General features: G+C 27.2%; 1 pseudogene; it reads right to left on the bottom strand.

The window, feature by feature from the left end:
• Positions 1–13,759: 13,759 nt before the first annotated feature.
• LOC110668984 (endochitinase EP3-like) lies at positions 13,760–14,872 on the bottom strand (annotated as a pseudogene).
• Positions 14,873–16,783: the final 1,911 nt, after the last annotated feature.

The following is a 16,783-nucleotide window of genomic DNA, read 5'->3' as shown; positions in this document are numbered from 1 at the left end:
GAGATGTTTAGGCAGAAAGTGCTGGTTTGGAGAATGTTGCAGTGGTTAAAGAGTTCCCTGATGTATTTCCAGAAGATTTATCAGGTTTACCCCGGAGCGAAAGGTAGAGTTTGGTATAGACTTAGTTCCTAGAACTGAGCCCATATCTATGCCACCTTATCGTATGGCACCTGCAGAACTTAAGGAGTTGAAGGAGCAGTTACAGGACCTACTAGATAAGGGGTTTATTAGCCCTAGTGTTTCTCCATGGGTGCTCCTGTGTTATTTATGCGAAAGGAGGATGGGTCTTTGAGAATGTGCATTGATTGTAGGCAATTGAATAAGGTGACTGTGCGTAATAAGTATCCTCTTCCACGCATAGACGACCTGTTTGAGTAACTTCAAGGTGCAAAGTATTTTTCCAATATTGATCTTCGATTTGGGTATCACCAATTGAGGGTCAAGAAGGAAGACATACTCAAGATTGCCTTTAGGACTAGGTATGGACACTATGAATTTCTTATAATGCCTTTTGGTCTTACCAATGCTCCAGCTGCTTTTATGGATCTCATGAATAAAGTTTTCAAGTCTTTCTTAGATCAATTTATTATAGTGTTCATCGATGACATGAGCAGCATTTGAGATTTGTCCTTCAGACCTTACGGGAACACAAGCTAGATGCCAAGTTCTCAAAATGTGAGTTCTGGTTAGATAGTGTGGCTTTCCTAGGCCATACAGTGTCTAAGAATGGGGTGTGTATTGATAAGAAGAAAGTTGAGGCATTGCTTCATTGGCGTAGACTAACAAGCGTGTCGAGATTTATAGTTTCTTGGGTTTAGCAGGGTATTATAGATGATTTGTTCAAAACTTATCTAGTATTGCAACACCTTTAACTAAGTTGACACAAAAGAATATAAAATTTCAGTGGTCTAAGGTTTATGAAAAAAGTTTTCAGGAGCTTAAGACTCATTTGACTACAACACCAGTGTTAGCTCTTCTGTCTGGATTAGGGGGTTATGCAGTGTATTGTGATGCTTCTATAATTTTATATAAATAAATAATTAATTATATATTTTTAATAATATTTATAGCTTTAAAATATTATATTTTAAGTAAATAAATTTAAATATTTTTATATAAATAATTAACAAAAATATATAAAACTAAAAAAATTTAAATAATAATAATAATAATAACATATAAATAATTTATAATAAATTTTAATTAAGTCTAAAATCAACTTAAATATTAAAATCATTAATCAAGAGTTCATCCCCACTTCTCTCCTTCCTTGGACAGTCACTGGTGGGTTTTTCATCGGTGACGATCTCTAAATTGATTTTTTTTTTAATAAACTCACATATCTATTTTTATTTAAAATAATCCCGAATTTATATCATCAAATTAATATTCATTAAGAAAGAATTTGAGGTTTATTGGAGTCTCTCTATCACTGGATTTTCTTTTTTTCATTAGTGGGATTTTATTTGTTTATTGTTATATTTAATGAGTTCTTTGATAGTTTAAAATATAACATGCATAGCTGATTCATTTCATTTATAAATTTTAAATTTTTAGTATATATAATAATATTCTATTAATAGAATATGATAGTACGGTCTATTTCTTTATTAACTCTTGATGATTTAAACTTTTTTACAGGTTATACGAGATAACAAGTTTCTCAAAAAGTAATATTATAAATTTTTTTTTTATCATCCAAAATAAAAAGTGATCAGTTATTATATAGAATATTACTCTCATTTTTCGCATATCATCCATCAACAACAGTTTTCAATGATGTGAAATTTTTTTTTTTTATGTAAAGAAATTATTAATGAACTTGAATTTGAATAGGGTGATTTCACATATATTGTAATCTTGTCATCCAAGGGTTAACCAATTCAGTACACTGGACGGCTGGACCACTAAATCAACTTAATTAGGTCGGAAGGATTCCATCAAATGCAATATCCAATATCCATAATTTTAATTATGTCAACTTTGACTAACGTGATGGCATTAATAAATATTTTAGATTTTTTTTTCCAGCAGAAATTGAAGACCTTAATTGCCTCTTTAGGTATATATCCATTAATAAATGAATGCTTTGAATTATTCTTCGATAAATAAATTTAGTTATATAATGATGAATATCAATAAATATATAATGGTGAATTTAGTTATAATTAATATAAATAATCTAAAAATTGAAGTAAACATAATTCTATTAAAATATTTATAAATATAAATAAATTTATATGTGATTATTTATTGCAAAAGTAAATTACATTAAATCATATAAAAAATTAAGATTTCTTTTATATATTTTTTTCTTTTACATATCATATTATAATAATTTTATTACTATTTATTTATTAAGAATATATATCATTCTAAACAAAATTAGTTCTTTTGCAAAATTATAGATAATATAAAAGTTCTAAAAATTTCAAAAAGATTGGTTCATTGGTAGTCAATTTTCTTTTTTTTCTAATTAAAAGCATTCTTAATCGAGATTAAATATTTTTTTCAAATAAATTCAGATGATGTTTAGCTTAACTTATGAAAATTAGTTTATAAGTGTCTGATACTTATAAGTTAGTATGAGTTTATAAGTATTTTAAATTTTAAGCAGTTATGCATTTAGTTAATTTATTTATAAATAACTGATAAGTAGTTAATGTGTTTAGTAAAAAATAGCTTATAACTTTTTTATTATTGAAAATGACATAAAAAAAAGGATATTAAATGAGATTGATGATGAAATTTTAAAGATTAAATGAGGATAATATGATGAAAATATTTGTTCAAACTAGTTTATAAACACAAAACTTATAAGTATCAAAATGAAAAGTTGAGTCCTCAACTTATTTTTGTTTTTAACTTATAAACTCAACTTATAAACTCAAAGGCTGTTATAAATAAACATGTCAATTTATTTTTAGAGCATATAAATTAGATTGATTAGGTTATAACTAACACATACACTCTCTGAAAGACTCAAATATGTAAATTAAAAAATAATTATCTATTAAATATTGTTCTCAAGATTAAACCCTTATTGATAAAATAGCAATTTAATTATCAATTCATAGCTGCTGGATTGATGCCAGGATGCTTCTTGATATTCACTTTGATTTTTATAATAATTTTGAAAATAGAAAAAGACAGGAAATAGCAATTGGAAATATGAAAACAGTTGCTAAAAACAATTGTGATAATTATTTCTTCTGAAAAAAAAAAATGATTGCAGATATTCAAAGTTCTCAAATAAAAACTACATGTTCAAGTGCCGTGCAGTTTAAATATATCCTGATCAAGGAATGTCCAAATGTTAGCAAACAAACAATTTTACCACCCCACAAAGACTAATGGAATATGATATATTGCTTTGAATATTCTTCTTGGAGTGAAGAACAGGTTGGGAATTTCTTCCATATAATCTGCAACTAATTTGGGATGAGATTAACAAGTTTGTATAATTAATTAATATGCAAAACCCAACCAAGACTGGCTGCTAATTCACTTTGAATAATCTACCAATCAAAATTACTATAAGTGGCCTACCTGATAATTCTTTACCAATAATCTTTTTTTTAATTAAATAATAAATTTTAATAATAATTATCCTTAAAAAAATTAATAAAAGCTCATTTAATAAATAAAATAAATTTAATAAATTAAAATGCAAATAAAGTAAATCCAAATTTGTTATCATAGCTTTCACATGGTATATGACTATTCTTCTCTAAATGTGATTAATTATAAATTTAAAATATAAATATATGAGATTTATATATTTAATAGGTAAGCCTTATTATATATATATTATATCTTAAATTTATGATAAATGAAATTTAGATAAAAATAAAATATTTTGAATTAAAAGTTAATATAAATTATGTTTAAATTTGAGTCTCACTCTTCCAATCTCTTATTCAGAAAAAAAAAATTTAAATTACTTATCAAATCATTATATAAAAAATGATAAAATATTTAATTTAACTCATATATTTATTGGAACACATTTTAACTTTTTTCTCTAAATTAACTTAAAAGTTTCTATTTAAACTCAATTTAGCACAAAAATTAAAATTTATAATTTTTGATTTCTCAATTTAAATGAAAATCAAAAAATTTAATTTCTTAATTTTGTGACTAATTTTTTTTATTTCTTAATTTAAGCTTAAAAATTAAGAAGTTTAATTTCTTACTTTTTTTATTTTTAAATTAAATTAAATTAAATTTAAATTTAAAATTTTAAGCTAAATTAAATAAAAATTAAAAATAATTAAATTTACCTTTTCTAATAAATACAGAACGGCAATTGAACTTTAAGCCATAAAAAATATCAAATCAAATTTAATCAATAAAAAATATTTTAAATTATCTATCAAATCATTATATAAAAAAGATGTCAAATCAAAATTGAATCAATTTGCCGATGGTGGATCATTTGGAATCAAATTAAATGTTAATTTTTAAATAATATATATTAAATTAATTTTTGAATCAAAATTAAAATCAACATAAATGAATTCACTTTGAATCGAATTAACTTTTAATTTTAAATATCATTTAAGTAATTTTAAATCTTACGCTTAAATAAATGTCCATTCATCCATAAAAAAAAGGCAACTGGGCAAGTTTTCTTAAAACTCAAAGGTTTCGCTGCAACGAGAGGGAGTAGAGAGAGATTAATTATGTAAATTATTCTCATAAAACTTTCACATAATTTCTATATTAGAACATGAGTTAAAATTGAATACCACACGGGTTTAAATTATACAAAACACGGCCTAAATACTTGTTCAACGAACAGATACTTCTATTTCTCTCCAGAATATAGTATTGGAGTAAATAGAATAATGATTCCTCGAAATTATATAGAATAACAGATTAAAAGATTATATCTTCTCCTGTCCATGTGTAAACCTTCGATTCTTGTTGTAAATACACCGCTACAAAATATTCATAGAGAAGTAAACCTTCGATTCTTGTTTAAAATACCTGCTGAGCTCTGCCACCTTGACATCCCACAAATCAGGTCAACTTTATTCATCTCCTTATGTTGCGCAAAATTGATCACAGGTGATCATCAGTCTTGGTTTCCTCATGTTCATAACCTAATGCTTTACCAGTCTTACCGACCAAGTATGGTTCTGGCAAGGAATTGTCATTGTGCATGTCAAGACCCTGATAAGATCGATTAGAAAAGTAGTCCGCTCCAGATTTCATTATTCTCTTCACAAGTGATGCAGAATTTGTGTTGTGTAATTGTAGGGCTTTCTCTGTTGCATTCACTAAAGCAAAAGCTCCATCTTCTTCTTCAATGTTCTCTGCGTGAGCAACATTTTCATATGTGTGAAAGTTTATATGAGTGATCAGTGACAGTAATTGAAGTAAATCAAACCAATTAATATTGCATCCCCGTAATTTTCACAGCCAAAACTTCAAAAGCATCTTCATTTTTCACCAACTAATTCCAGTGAATCCAGCAGCAAGAGGGACAGATGCATAACTAAACTAAAAGGGGTCAGAATTTATATAGTCATTTAATTATTATTATTATTAATAAAAATTTATAAATTACACTTTTATCAAATAATAATCAACATTCATTATTTTTATGATAAATCATATAATTTATTAATTTATAATAATAAAAAAAACTTAATAAATTCATAAATCGTAATCAATATTTATTGCAATATTTTTTTAGTCATCAGTTAAGAGATTAATTATTAGAGAATTTGAATTAAGTTTTGAGAGTTAAAAGGCTAAAGTGTCATAGCAAAACTAATTAATTTTAAGTTTTCAAAGTTAAGTGTAGATATAGATATTTTTAAATTAATTAATATTTTAAAATGATAATTTATAATTATTATAATAAATAGTAACTAAAAACTTTGACTCCATATGGATACAATAAATAAAGAAAAATTTTTATATGACAAAAATTAGAATTTTTTTTCTTCAATATTTAATCTATTTTTATAATTGGTAGTAAAATTTGTAACGCCCTAACCATAGGTACATTTTACTGTTCCGATGAGTCATGTCTGTTCGGATAATCAAAATGTCTGGAACTACACCTAGACTATAGTGAGGAGGCATAAATTGAAGAAATAAATATTAAGAAAATATAGGAAAAATGTAGAGAAAAATAGAAAAAAATTTAGAGAATTTATTAATTTGTATAAAATAATAAAAATGACCTGATATGCATTATGAAGGGCATTTTGGTCATTTCACCCCAGAGGTGAATTTTGATCTAAATGTCAAATTAAAATTTAGAGAATAAAATAATTTACATAAATTAAAATTTATGAAATAAATTAGGAAAATGAGAAGAGAAAAGAAAAGAAAAGAAAAGAAAGGAAAATGGCTTAGGAAAATTAAAAAAAAAATAGAGTACACATATAAATATATAAATATAAAGCATAAGAGACAAAACTCACCAACTAAAGTAATCTTCTCCATCTTTTCCCTCTCTCTTTGCCGTCCACCATTGTCTCCTATTTCCTCCATTGTTGTCAAGCTTCCAAACTTGATTTTCCAAACTTGATTTTCCACACACCAAAATCCATAGCTCACTTCACAAAAAATGCTCCCTACACCCTAAGGAAGCTATAGACACCCATTGGAAGTAAGAAATTTGAAGTTAGGGAAGCTCAAGTAAGGTTAGTGCACTAATCCCTCTTCTTCTCTTTATTAAACATGAAAAGCATGTTTAGTCAAGCATAAATATCATTAAAACAAAAAAAAAATCTTGAGGAAAGAACCCTTGAATTTTTGGCAGCCATGGAACTTGATATTTTTTGCTTTTAAGTGATGAAAAATAGTTCTATGAGAATGTGTGATGAGTTAAAATATTTGGGTGTTTGATTGTGTAGTATTTGTGAAAATTTAAAACTTTGAAAACTAGGGTTTATGTAAATGCTTGAGGACTTGGTGTAAATATTGAAATTGACCTATTGAGTTGAGATTGTTGCTTATAGAAGTGTATTGCATGCAAATTGAAGAAAGGAAATTGAAGGAATTGAGATATTGGGATTGTTCAATTTTTTGCAGGTTTGGACTCAATGAGTCCAGTGGGTTTATTGACCCATAACTGAAAATGTGTGACTCCAATTGGTATGAGGCCAATTAGAGGTGAAAATAGACTCAAAATATCCCATTTTTCATGCAGACACCATGCCCAAACTTTGCCAAAATCATGACCAATTCTCTGCCCAAACCCGGATAACCAAACACTAAAACCCAGAAAATGACCAAATGAACAGTATAACTCTCTCTATACTGGTCCAAATGACCTAAAATTTACATCAATGGAAAGCTTAGACATAGAGCTACACTTTTCATGAGGACCACTTGACCCAGTTTTGCCTTTAACCAAGTCAAATTGTTAGCACAAGTTGGGTCTCTAAATCTGCCATCCCAGAATTTGTGCAAAATACTGTTCCTTTGGTATGCTTGACCAGTTTTGGCAAAAATGCCATAACTTGGTCTTCAAAGCTGCAAATTGAGTGAAACTAGTGCCAAAAGTTTTATATGACATAGCATAACAATTTTTATGTTCTAACCAAGCTCTAGAAACCATTGCATCCTAGGGAAAATATTAGCCAAAATTAAGAATTAAAATTTGGAAAATGTTAAGTAGAACCCAGAATGCCATTTGATACCCGTGTGTTCATTTGGCCATAACTCCCACTAGGAAATTACATTTGAGATGTGCCAATATGATCTGGAAACATGATACTTAGGGCTACAATATTGATTTAGACACCTTTACCAAATTCTAAGTGTAAAGACCGTAAAAAGAGGGTCAAACATACTGCCCTGAAGTTTAGTTATTGCCTTTATAGGATTCAGAGTCCAGGTTAATACATTGACTATAACTCACTATACCAAGCTTGAAAAATTATGAAATTGTACGTGGGAGTCCCTAAGACATAGAGGAACATATCTTGTGAAGGAACCTAAGTCTAAAAATGACCATAAAATGATCAAATGACTGGTTAAAATTTATTGACCAGAAATTGTAAATTCTGAACAGCTTAGAGGCAAAGGGACCAGTTATGGTATTTTAACTATAACTTGAGTTCTATAACCCCAAATTCAGTGATTCGAAAACTGAAATTTAAGTTTAAACATAGAGGAGTAATTGTTATGAAGGAAGTGTGACCAAATAGACATCCTAACTTAGTCAAATTCCTAAATAAAGATAACACATCAAAATGAACCTAAAGAAAGGTTCATGGGAAAAATGCTATATATGATAATTAAAATACTCATAAGGATAATTAAATATTAAAAATGATATGAATATGTAAATTGGGACTAATTTCCTATTAATATGAAATTAATGGTATCAATGAACAGTACCAGAAAATAGTAACAGTGAATAGTGCTAAAATAATTAAAAATGTTTAATTGCCTATAGTATACCTAGACTTATTTATTTAGTTTAGATAAATTGGTATACCAATTAGGGACTACAGATAGCTATCACGCCTCTGAGAAAATCATGAACTGACAAAATATATACGCCTCGAGAAAAATTATAATTAATTTAAAAAAAAATTAATAATTCATTCATAAATATTATAATGTAAATACAACATAATTTTTGAAAAAAAATATAATTAATTAACTGACCGTTAATAATGCTTATCACATTAACTAATATTCAAATATTATTGGATAAAATAATTAGTGAAATTTGAACTAAATTAGAAAATATAATAAATTATAAATTCGAAATATGGATTGACCTTCTTATGCATCATTGAGGGTTGCCATTGATCTTTGCTCCAAGATGATTAAGTCTTTGAATGGAAACCAGCTCTGATACCACTTATTGTCCCTTGTAGCAACCAAAGAGGGGGAAGAGGGGGGGGGGGGGGGCGGGGGCGCCGGGGGTGAATTGGGTTCTAATTGCAAAATTAAAGATTAAAAGAAATTTAAACACAAAGAAGAGTAAAGGAAGAATGACGACACAAGAGATTTGTAGAGGTTCGGCTATTCCAAGCCTACGTCCTCTCCTTAAGGCCCTTTTTGAGAGTTAACTCCACTAAAATTCTTTTTTGGGTAAAGAATAAACCCCTTACAATCACCACAAGAGTAAACCCTTGCTCGTCCTCTTCTCAAGGCCCTCTTTGAGAGTTAACTCCACTAAAATTCTTTTTTGGGTAAAGAATAAACCCCTTACAATCACCACAAAAGTAAACCCTTGCTCTTTTACAAATCCCTTTACACTCAAGAGCTATTTAAAGCTCTATCACGCTTAAAATTACAATAAGTGCTCACAACAACCTTGAATGAACTCTTAGAATAAAGAATTTACATGGGCTATGGTAGCTCAAGTTCTAAAGAGAAAGAATGAAGAAAATCTTTAGAATACAATAAAATTTTAAAAAGATTGTTGTTGTAAAAACTTGTTTCCAGTCATAAATGGTACCTATTTATAGTTTTTGCAAGAAAATAATCATTGGATGTGCATTAAATGCTAAACTAGCCATTCAACCACCTAAAGCTCTATTTTATCAAGTTGCGAAAACTCAGGTTCGGCTGCCAAAGGTTAGAGCGCCAAAAAATAGCTTTTGAAAAGTAATTTTCTACTGTCGAAGTGCTCTCTGGATAAAATGGCTTTTAACTCTAAAAAACCATGATTTTATCATGAAAACATGAGTTAAGACACTAAGTCCAATAAAATTTTAAAAATTAAATAAGTTTTAAATAAGCACAAAAAATATTGTAAATAAACAAATAAACTTATTTTTAGAGTTTTGATTTGTAAACTAAGACAGACACCATAAGTACTAAAATTCTAATGCTATAATTTTGAGTTTAGATTTAGCTTTTTAATATAATATTGAAATAGTTTAATCTCTTTTCTTTAAACAAGTTTTTTCATAGTTTGTTAAAAATTTAAATTTCTAATAATTATTATAATTTTGAGTTATTTTTATTGAGTAATTATTTCTAATTATTATAGCAATTTAATTTTATTTGCGGTTTCTAAATTTAGCTCTAATATTCATTAAAATTTCCAAATTATAATTTGTCACTTAACACTTATTCAACGTAAATTTTAATAAGAACAGCTTAGTTTTTTACCAAATTCTAAATTTACAGCACATTTTTTTACCATTATAAAATTTGTTATTAATCTGCCACGGGCACCATCAAAAGTGAAAAATGAGAGTATCATGGTTTGCAATTCAGGGACAGAGGGTAAAATGAACCCATTTCTTTTTAAAGCAAAATGAACCTAATTTTAATAAACTATATATACGCCAATACAGGAAGTTTTTTTATTAGGTCTTAAGTAAGAAATTTATCCTTCGGAACCTCCATTGAATTTGAAAAGTGTGTGTAGCTTATATGGAATTTCGTGTTTTAGTAAAATTTGTATGATTTTACTAAGGAACGTATCTGTCCTTAATTTGGGTGTATGCATCTCTCTACCTACCAATACAAAAAATCAAAGGTCATAGCTTTTAGCGGATTTGATGTGTGATGGAGTCCTCTATGCATAGCCTAAAGCCAAGTGAGTTTGTGGGTTAATGCTTTGGAATCTCATATCAGATATGGAAAGTGTGCGTGCGTGACTTATATGAAATTCTACTCCTTGATAAAATTGTTATAGTTTTACTAAGGTGCAGTTTCTAAGTCAGGTGTCTGCCTATTGATAAAAAAAATTAAATTAAACTTAAAAATTTTTTTTAAGAAGGTCATAAATTTTGTCCCATGCTTAGGCAAGCGTTGGGACAAATTTCACAAGGCCCATTTTGTTATATCATATTGGGTTGATGTTTGGTCCACGTTTAAGAACGAGTCAAATGTGGACAAGTAACCTTAATCAACTAGTACAACTTATGAATGATGAAGAAAACTTATTATTATTTAGTCTATGTATTTTAATAAAATTAATTATTTAAATTTTTTTTTAAAAATTATTATTTAATTTTCTTTTAATTTATGAACTGTTTAGTCCATCTCATTAATTTTATTTTAATTAAAAGAAAAAAAAAATAATTGTCGATATAAATCAAATAATTTATGAATTCAAAATTATAAGAACTAAATACTTGTATTGTTCAAATTATAGAAACTTACCCAAGCAATTTCATAACATATACGATCCATGGACGTTAAGTTATTGTTTAGAGTAAGTTAATAAATTTTAATTTAATAATATTAAAATTATTTTCAATAGTTTAATGTTTATGATTGATAAATAAATTATTCTTTATATTAAAGTACCATTTATTTTTAAAAATATTTTTCTAGAAAATATCTTTTTCGTATTTTTTAATATTTAGGACACTCAAAAAATTAATGAACAAAAAATAAATAATTTTTTATAAACTTTTTAAAAGATGAAGTAATTTTTCATTTTGTAGACCTTAATAATCTAATTAAAATGTAAATAATATATATATATATATATATATATATATATATATATATATATATATTGTAATCAAATAATTAAAAATATTTTAATAGAAATATTATTTTAAAAATATTTTTTTAAAAAAATATTTTTCATATATAAATTATTTTCTATGAAATTAATTAATCTAAATTGAGCTGAAATTTAAACTATCAATCACTCTGCTTTATAAGCCTTTCGATATCAAGTACATTCTATAATTACTTAATTCCATATAAAGTATAATTACTTTGTTATGAAAAATAAGATAATTTCACATAAATTTTTACCTTGCCTTATGAAATTTTTGTAAAATGATTATTTTTTTATAAAGTAGTTAATTATAAAAATTCTATTAACTTAACGAAAAAAAAATCTTCATGTAACTTCATCTCTTAAATTTTTCTAAAAAATATTATATGTGCTTTTTTATTTGAGGAAACTTATTATTTTTTTTGTTAAGTTAATAAAATTTTTATAATTAACTAATTTATGGAAAAAAGAATATTTTATGAAAATCTAAATAAGATAAGTGATAAATTTATGTGAAATTATTCTATTTTCTGTAACAAAGTAATTATACTATACTTTGTATGAAATCAATTAATCATATAATTTTCTTTTCTTTTATTTCCGACCCATGCAAGAATTCCTCACATCCCATCATATGACTCAGTGGTCATTACATGAGTTGGCTCATCAAATTGGGTCTGGCTCTTCTTGACTCTCTACTCAGAATCTAACTTTCCTTAACTAGCTCATGGGTCACATCTCCTTACGCCGAGTTTATGAGTCTTCCTCCTTCAAGCTCAGTCCATTATACTTTGAGGTCCTAATTCTACAGTCATTCGAACTCAAAAACTTTATTTCTCTCTCCTTATACAGCACATGCAAACTTCGTAACTTTCAAAAATGGCTCCCGCCTAGCATTTTATTCCAGCAGTTTTTCAACTACTGCTTCTAGCGTGCGTATTGGCCCATAAAGATGCTGCCCACGTAATGCATTACGGGATAGTCTTGTGCCCAACCAGAGTTAGGAGAAGCAAATCCGAAGGGAAGTATGAACTATCTCCCCTCTACACCCGCAGCAAATTAGATGGCCTCGGCCTTTGATACATGGGCCTGGCCCAATCATGGGTGGGCCAGTTCTCATTTCATCAATCGACAACACCAATTTAATTTTGGTAAACTTTTAAGTCCTGATATTTGATGTTTTACTTTGCATGGATGTATGTGTGTGTTTTACTCAGACTATTGAATTAAATATTTATATTTAAATTTATGTACTTTTTATATATTTTTTAATTAATTTTATATATATATTGATACAAATATTTAATTTAATAATTATTATGTTCATTTTTATATGAGTTTAAACTTAAAATAAATACACTCCAAATAAATTAGTGAACCTACCATACAACCCAAGGATCAATTTATACTAGGCCTAACAATATTTATGAAATAATTAAAAAAAATAATTAATTAGGCCTAACAGAGCTATATATGCATTGAAAATTTCTAATATACAGTGAACAGAGTTTCAAATTTACTTCATTTATTTTGTCCGCTATCACAAGCAATTCTGTGCTGAACTTTCTGTCAGGAATTATAATTCAATATTGAAACTACTCTGATAGACAAAAAGAAATTAAAAGAAAAAAAAGCTACATAAATTGATCATGTATTTTTTTTTACTTTTAATATATTCAAAAATTATTTCTTAGGGCTAGTCTAGGAGTTGAACTTTCGGTTGCTGGCAATGATACGCAATATTTAAATTTAGGAGCCTATAAGGTGTATTGTATTTAAACTTATCGGCTAGCGAAGAACCTAACAATTAAATTTATAGTTATTTTTTAATGTATTTTATTTATAATTTTAATTTTTTAATTTATTTTTTTATTATTAAAAATAATTTTAAAAAATAAGTCATTAATTTTTTTATTTTAGTTGAATCAATAAAAATAACTTTTTAATTTTTTTTTAGGAATATAAATTATTTTTGTTAATTGAGTGAATAAATAAATAAAATTATTTCACACTTTTATTAGAAATATTTTTTTAGAAAAAATATGAGAATTTATTAAAAGTATACTTACATTCAACCTACTCGCCATTAAAAATTAAAATACTAGGGGAGAACAGTGGTCCCTGTCAATCCCATGGATTTGTCATTGGGTGCTAGTCTAAGAGTTAAATTCTAATATAATCAAGTGAAGAATACACATGCTTACTTACTTAGCTAACCCTTGGATGATCATTTATTACTTCTTAAAAATGAAAATAAAACCCTTCAAAAAAATGAAAAATAAAAGATGAAAGGGAAATTAATTAGAGAAAATGATGCAATTATTATATATTTATATTATTTATCTGCACGCAGCAAGCTCACGTACAATGGGAAGATACTCATCCTTTTTAACAATCCCACCTCACATAATAATTCAGTCAATACAGGACATGACTATTGACCAATAAGAAAACTCAAACTCGACCTTCTCCTAAATAAGGATATCAACTAAGCTAGCAGGATTGGCGTACGTGCATTTATTATTCTGACTTCTTCAATACAAAAGTATCTCAGCATTGGAGATTACCCCCTGGAGAAACACCAAATTGGCCACAATATTTAGTGTAGAGATCAATTCTAGCTTTAACTTTGGCAGGTTCTTTTCCATTGCATTCAACAGCACCATTAATGGCTTTAATTGTAGCTCCAAATCCTTGGGTCACAGAAGGGCGGACATTTTGCATCCAATACCATAAGGCAGTCTTGAATGATATGACAGGATCTGTGGCCACAATTTCAGGATTGTTCAGCCCATCAAAACCGATGCTTTTACCAGCTGCTCCGTAGTTGTAGTTCCATGTTAGTTGAAGTGGACCGCCCGAAGTATCTCTTGCCTGGGGTACATGGATAATCTGGGAAGTTTGTATCGCAGTAGTTCTCATTAGCAGGAACATTTTGCTCCTCTTTGTTGCAGAAATCTGACATGAAAAAGAAAACAAGAAGAAGAAAACACATCAGCATATATAAAGTTCATGAAAAACAAGAAAAGAAATTAGAAAAGACATGCACTTACATCCAGTCTCATGGGTGGTATGAGCAAAAAAGGCAGCAACTTCCCGTTTAGAATCATCAGCGGAACCTAATTTTCCAAATTGAGGATATGAATTGAGAGCTTTAAGAAAAGCATCCCTTGAGTAGAAGTTCTTTCCAGCACAACCTGCAGGAGCGTGATTGATTATGACATTAAAGAAAGCTGGTGTCACAAGGTCTGGCACCGAGACACCTTGGCCCATGACATTTTTAGGAGGGCTCCTGCAAGAATTATTGCCAGGGTGATGGTAAACAGAAGGTTCATCATGCTGTTGTGGGTTAACATTTTGAGAGAGATTGGCCTAAATAGAGTAACTGAAAAAGTGATGAGTGGCATGCTTGCAAATGAGAATTAGATGTGGTATTTATAGAGTTCACAGAAGCTTTGAGGCTGCTTAATTGCTAGAATTGCAGTTCAAGATGGAAAAGGAGACGTGCGGACTGGAAGTCTCTATAGTCCAAATAGTTTGGTATGATATTATGAGAAGTCACTATTTCATAGAATTGAAAAGTCTAACCAATTGATAATATCTGATAACTCTATTAAATTATTTTTCAGTTTCTGTTTTGATGGGCAATTGAGGATTTTCATTTTTTTATACATAAAAATTTTAACAATTCATTAATAAGAAGTATTAACTAAGTGTAACATAATATTCTTAAAAAGAAAAAAAAAATAAATTTAAGTAATTAAAATTTTCTGTTCAGAGATAATTTTAATAGAGCGAAATAAACTTTTGAATAGAGTAGTACCTAATACTTTTTTATTTTGAAGAAGAAATATTTTATATCATTAATTTTTTAAAATTTACTATTTTTATGGCCAATAAAAAATATTAAATTATTAAATATTAATAAAAAATAAACTGCATTTTCCGGACTTTATACGTGCAGATCTAAAGTTTTTTATCAAAAAGAAATTAATCATTTATGCTGTATTTCTATCCATCCAAGAATTTAGTGTTTGCCTTCTAGGTTTTCATTTTAATGGCATTTAATAGAGTAATATTTGAAGATTTAATGATTAGTTATAGTTCAAAAGTATAATCATATCAAAATTATGATCATAGTCTTAAAATTAATAATTTTTAACAATTTATTTTTAAAATAATAATAAATTATTATCAGAAAATAATTTTTATAAAAAATACTAAATTGGTTTTTCCCATATGATATAAAAAAAAAAAAAGCAGACTCTATACGCGGAGACTAGAAGATACACGTACAGATCGTTCCAGGACACCTGCCAACTTAGGAGACATTAAATACAAATAAAAAATTTATAAAAATATAATTTAATATTGGCAGATGATTTGGATTGACCGCAATGTCCAAAGGACTTATCCTTCTCCTTCTTGAAAAGACAATTCCGCTCTTTCTTTTTCTATGCTTTCATTCTCACTAACGTTTCTTAAATTTTTTTTATTTAAATTTAATTCATTTATTTTTATAAAAATAAATTAGTGCTCAGCCATATTCCTATATTAACAAAATATTTTTTCGAAATTAATCTATTATATTTTATTTTTTTTATAATAATTCAATTTCAATTATTTTCATATATATAATAATTTAATCTCTTAAATTGGAGTTGATTGCTTTGATTATAATTTATATTAATTGAATTGGTCAATTTCTTTTTTATGATATGACATTGATTTTTTTTTTATTTTTTACTTTGTTGTATATTTTTAATTTGATTTGGATGATTAAGACCATATAAGTGTTGATTGAAATGAGATTTTAAAATTCTTATTTTGATTTTAGATTTCATTTGTTAAGGATTTTTTTATTATGGTATTATTGAGTTTGGATAAGATTTTGTGTTCGCTAATTTTAGTTTTTCAATGGAGACAGCAAAATCAAAGGGGTGCATAAATTATACACCCAATTAATTAAAATTTAAAATTTATATTTTATAATCAACTCATTATATTTTATAGTGATATATCAATTAATAATTGGGTAAGCATACATATCATGGGCTAGGCTCTAACTTTGGAGGGGAAATACTAAATTCTTTATAGTTATGAATAGTAAAAATATTTTTTAAAAAAATTATAATAAATTGATTTATTATTTTATAATTATTACTATTGCTTTAAATTTCTAATTTGCTTTGTTAATAGAAATTTAACTTTCTAATTTTCTTTATTAATAAAATACTTTAATTTTTAATTTAAAAAATAGTTTTAAAAGAAATTTGAAAAGATTTTAACTTTTGGTAAAGTTGTAGCGAAATTAACAGAAGATTA

This window comes from Hevea brasiliensis, chromosome 6 (genome assembly GCF_030052815.1).
Source record: "Hevea brasiliensis isolate MT/VB/25A 57/8 chromosome 6, ASM3005281v1, whole genome shotgun sequence".
Taxonomy (NCBI): domain Eukaryota; kingdom Viridiplantae; phylum Streptophyta; class Magnoliopsida; order Malpighiales; family Euphorbiaceae; genus Hevea; species Hevea brasiliensis.
This window is presented reverse-complemented; position numbering and strand designations above follow the sequence as displayed.